Source organism: Dromiciops gliroides, chromosome 1 (genome assembly GCF_019393635.1).
Source record: "Dromiciops gliroides isolate mDroGli1 chromosome 1, mDroGli1.pri, whole genome shotgun sequence".
Lineage (NCBI taxonomy): Eukaryota > Metazoa > Chordata > Mammalia > Microbiotheria > Microbiotheriidae > Dromiciops > Dromiciops gliroides.
In genome coordinates, this window is record NC_057861.1 from 636,361,098 (window position 1) to 636,366,799 (window position 5,702).

At 40.8% G+C, this 5,702-nt stretch overlaps 1 pseudogene; it reads left to right on the forward strand.

The window, feature by feature from the left end:
• The first annotated feature begins 3,034 nt into the window (after window positions 1–3,034).
• On the forward strand, window positions 3,035–3,540 carry LOC122736269 (annotated as a pseudogene).
• The last annotated feature ends 2,162 nt before the right edge of the window (window positions 3,541–5,702 follow it).

The following is a 5,702-nucleotide window of genomic DNA, read 5'->3' on the forward strand; positions in this document are numbered from 1 at the left end:
TCATATGGGAGACAACATTCAAACAACTATGTGCAAAAAAGATATATACAAAGTAAGTTGGGAAAAACAGAGACAGGCAAAGCACTAGCATTAAGGGGGATTAGGAAAGGTTTCTTGTAGAAGGTGAGATTTAGCTGGACTTAAAGCCAGAGAAGCCAGGGGACAGAGATGAGGAAAAAGAGAATTCCAGAGGTGGGGGATAGCCAATAAAAATGGATAAATATGGAATCACCAGAACAACAAAATAGAAGACTAGATATTTTTCTCTAATCTTCAGAACTTTTCAGATCTCTCCAAATAGAAATTATGCACAAGAGATAAAGCATTTTTTGCTGTCTCAATCATCTAGGTCTCTAAAAACCCTAATGAGATACTAATAGCAGAGAAAGCTAAAACCTAACTCCTAATGTGATCATGGAACATTCCCTCTTCTAGCATCTATTATACTCCAGCAAGGCTGCACAAACCTACTCTCAAAATTGTAAAAGATTTTAACTCTACCCCCCTTACTCCTCCCAGTGCCAAAGAAAACAAAAAGCCAGAAGCTTGTCCTTGCTCGGATAGTATCATAGCAGTGCTCTTAGGTGCATCATGTATCAGTCAGAGAACTGAGGAACAGAAAGACCTAGGACAGAATACATGTGTGTCTGACTGTGTAGCACTCCACTAAGCCTGAGGAAAACAGCTCAGCATTTAGCTAGGACCAGATCTATGTCACCTTCCTCATATATACACTAACACCAAAAATCACTTGTGGCAGAGACTGAAGATGGTGAAATATAACCAGTGTGGGAGGAGGCTGAGAGGGCTTTGAAGTCCAACCCTATGGGAAAACTGCCATCAATGGGGAAGAAGTCAGAAAATGAGCAATAGAGGAACATAAGGGGGAAAGATTGAAATTACCAACAGATATTAGGAAGAAGAAAATTTAAAGTGTCTAAGCATAAGAAAAAAGCCCAACATGGAAGATCTTAACACTAAGGGAGAACATGCTCTCTAGAACAGCTAAAAATATTCAGACATCTGAATAAATATCATCAGTCAAAGGAAAAAGAATTAACACCTGATAAATCAGAATACCTTTTAAATTCCCAAGAGAGCATGAAACCAAAATGGGATTTTCCTGAATTGCTTAAAAGAGGAATACAAATTATGAAAGTAGGATGTATGACCTGTATAGTATAAATAATTGATAGAAAAAATAGAAATACTCCAATCCACAAGGGGCAAATCTCACAAATAAAACAAAAGACAAAATAACTTTTGGTGAATGCAAATATACATGAGTAAAGGTCAATCTGGAAGAGAAACAAAAAATAGTAAAGTTGAAAGAAGATATTATCTCCATGTAAGCAAAACATAATCTAGTTGACAGGATTTATAAAGACAATTTAAGGATTACAGTCTCACAAAAGAACACAATTAAAAAAACAACAACAGGATGTCATAATGCAAAGAATAATACACAAACCTTCCCAGAACATAGAAAACAAAATGCCAATCAATAGAATCCACAGATTGCCTTCAGAAAAACAGAAAAGTCTGACACATAGAAGTTAAATTTAATAATTTCAATGACAAACAATGAATTCTGCAAGCAACCAGGAAAAAGACCTTAATATATGAAGGAAAGGAAATTAAAATAGCATAATTCTCCACCCACCAAGAAAAGCAGTAGAGAATGGGATAATATGTTCTGAAGAGAAAAGGAGCTCAAGATGCAATCCAAAGTAACATGCTCTTCAAATCTGAGTCTAAACATTTATGAAAAAAATGGAAATTCTATAAAAGGAGGTGTTCAAAGCCTTCCTAAAAAGAAAAAAAAAACAGATTTGAACAGATTATTTGCTTTTTAAAAACTCCAAAGAACAGAAAGAAAAGAAAGGTAAATAAATCTTGCTGCCAATGACAACAACAAAATGACAACAGAGACAACATTATGAAATTTCTTCCTAAAAGTACACAAGAAGAAAAGGCCAAAAACAGAAGTCAAAAAGAAATGATGATAGAGTAACAGGATGAAACACGATGTACTGAAATTCATGAAACCCTGCCTACAGGTGAAGCAATGCTGTTGTGGGACCAAGTTACAGGATGTGAGGCCACATAAAAGTGAAGAGGGAAGGAAGAAGATAAATGGGAATATGCAATGTGCTCAATCAAAGGTTCACACTGAAGGAAAAATAACTCCTGTAGACTCATGGGAAGAAGAGAACCTACAGGAGAATGAGCAAGGAGAAAGAGGGATTAAAATATGAGAAAGGAAAAGTATTTTTTCTTTGGTTGGGGGGGGGGGCGCTACTAATGAATGTACTGAATGTCCCATGGGGAAAGAGATATTCTACAAAGGGAGAAGGGCACATTTCAATAGGTATAAGTGGCAAGAATTTTGTGTTTAGAGAGAATACTGATCATGCCTCAAAAGAAGGGAAATGAGTTTCTTGGGGCAATTGAAATCCAGAAGAATGGGAGGACATGGACCAAGGGAGATTTTATGGAAAAAAGGAAGAAAAATGACTATGGGGAAGATAAAGTTTAATAAAGAGAGGCAAAATCGGGGACATAGAAAAATTCCTACCATTTGGGGCAATATTCTATTACCTGAAGGAATGGGTAATTCTAAGAATGAGGCATTATAGAAAACAGGATGGGTATTAGGAGGAAAGACCTACAAAGTAATAACATAGAAGCTTTAATTCCATCAGAAATACAGATACTAATGAAAGACTAAGTATGAAGGCCACAAATTAGAGATTAATAAAGGAAACTAGACAGAAAGGGAAGATAAATTATGAAGTGAATAAAGCAAAGTTCTCTTTTTTAAAGAAAAAGCATGGGAAATGAATTTTTAAAAACATAATGAAGAAAACAAATTGAAGATGAAAAACTGAATATAATATGCATGGAGATAATAAGTGAAAAAAAGAGAGTTGACAGTCACCAAATGGAAATTACATGGAGGAAGAGCAGCCCCGCCCCGTGTGAAGCCGACTGAGGAAGTGCCCCCGGTACCATCGCAGCAGCAGCCACCGCCGCCGCCATCATGGTGAACATGCCCAAGATCCGACGCACCTGCTGCAAGAAGTGCGGCAAGCACCAGCCACACAAGGTGACGCAGTACAAGAAGCGCAAGGACTCTCTGTACGCGCAGGGCAAGCGGCACTACGACCGCAAGCAGAGCGGCTATGGCGGCTAGACCAAGCCCATCTTCCGCAAGAAGGCCAAGACCGGGCAGCTGGGTGGTGCAGCGGATAGAGCACCGGCCCTGGATTCAGGAGGACCTGAGTGCAAATTCGGCCTCAGACACTTAACACTTACTAGCTGTGTGACCCTGGGCAAGTCACTTAACCCCAATTGCCTAACCAAAAAAAATTAAAATTAAAAAAAAAAAAGAAGGCCAAGACCACGAAGAAGATCGTGCTGAGGCTTGAGTGTGTGAAGCCCAACTGCAGGTCCAAAAGGATGCTGGCCATCAAGCGCTACAAGCACTTCGAGTTGGGAGGAGACAAGAAGAGGAAGGGGCAAGTGATACAGTTCTGAGCTGCCTCAGGCGCGCGCCCTGGCTCCCGGGAGATAGACTATTAAAATATTGAAGCTCAAGAAAGAAAGAAAGAAAGAAAGGAAGGAAGGAAGGAAGTGTAATGATTGGAATAACGCCACCTGCTGGATACTTACTGTAGAAGAGTTCTGCCCATGAAGCGAAGGTCTTTGAGGGCAAGACCAGGAGTCTTTTCTTTGGCATCAGGAAGTGACGCGGACTAGTGGGAGGACGAAGGAAGAGACTGGCGCTCACTCTCGCACTCTTTCCTTTGGACTCTGGTGGAGAGCGGAGCTAGAAATGTGCTCTCCCTTTAATAGATAGGAATCTAGGCCTTTCTCTCTCTCTTTACCAAATTCTTATTCTCCTTAATAAATGCTTAAAAGTCTAACTCTTGCTAAAGCTTATAATTTATTGGCGACCACTCATTAGATATTTTAGACAGACTAGCTAGAATTTTAGCCCTAACAGAAGGAAGGAATAAAGAAAGAAAAAAAAAAGAAAAGAACATGGAGAGAGGAGAGCTGAGGATAGAGCCTCAGGGAACATTTACAATTAGCCGGCATTGCCTGGATGAAGATCCGGCAAAGGAGATGGAGAAGAAGCAGTCAGACAGGTATGGGGAGAACTAGGATAGAATAAGGTCATACATACCTAGAAAGAAAGAGAGTATCCAGAGGGCAGCTAGGTGGCACAGTGGATAGAACACCGGCCCTGGATTCAGGAGGACATGAGTTCAAATATGACTTCACTCATTTGACACTTATTAGCTTGTGTGACCCTGGGCAAGTCACTTAACCCTTCCCCCCACCCCCACCCCCCCCCGAAAGAGAGAGAGACAGAGAGACAGAGAGAGAGTGAGTCCAGGAGAACAGGGCAAATAACAGTATCAAAGGCTGAAGAGAGTTCAAGAAAGATAGGAATTGACTCCTGAACCCATACTGACAAACTCAATAGTCTAATTCTCATATTATAGTCTAGGTAGTTGATGCTTAAAATATTGAAACATGATAAGTTGGTTGGACTATTGAATAGACATTTGGCATTCACCTTGATTCTATACTATCTGAATAACTCAGTGAATGTCTATTTCTAATGGCAAACCAGAGAATGGTTTGGGCTCATCCTCCTGTGAGTTATCATATTTCCCCTGAGAAGTACTGTAGTAGGTACAAGGAACATCTCCTGTGGGTGAATTAGCACTAATCAAGGAATCTAAGAACTCCAGAACTCCTAAACCACTGACTTTGAAGAATCTGTTTCAAGATCACTATTCAGACACCCATATGCAGAGAAAGATGCACCAAACGGAAGCATTTTGGGGGGGGGGTGATAGTCAATTTCATACTTCCCTACATTGGCACATACTCAATGCCCTGTGAAAGCAACCTTCATAATTTTTGTTTGTTTGATTGTTTTTGTGAGGGGGAGGGGAAAGGGGAGGAAGAAGAAGAAATATCCATTCCAATAAGGAATCTGTCAGATTTCCCAGCCACATGTTTGGAAGAGAGTAAGAGAGGAAGTTGTCTCTCTCTTGAACATACTAGGTAGGCAGCATTTGCTGCTCAGTGGCTCCTCTGTGGGAGGGTCAGGGTGGTTAGTGACATAAAGAATAAGCCAGGGGGGCAGCTTGGTGGTTCAGTGGATAACACACCCACCCTGGATTCAGGAGGATCTGAGTTCAAATCCAGCCTTGGACACTTGACACTTACTAGCTGTGTGACCCTGGGCAAGTCACTTAACCCTCATTGCCCCGCAAAAAAAAAAAAAAGAATAAGCCAAAAGGCTCTGGTTGAACCTGCTCTTTATCAATAGACCAAAGTACATGCATCATTTGAAGTAGCCATGGCACAGGCTGAGCAGTCTCTGAGAAATGTTCCACCTAGAACACAGGTTCCACTGAAAATATTTAGCATGCCAATGTAACCCACAGGTGTTCTAGGCTAGGAGATGACCAGTGTTACACTTGACTATCAGGGACTAGAGTCATGACCCTAAATCCTAGTTTCCAGGGTGGGCTAGGTCCACATTATTTGCTTCCAGAATCTTTCTGATGTTATCTGCTACCCCCCTATCATGGAAACCCTCTTCCCACCTCCTTACATACTTATAACTTGCCACCAGAATCCCCTAATACCATGGCCTGGCCACCTACCAGGAAATT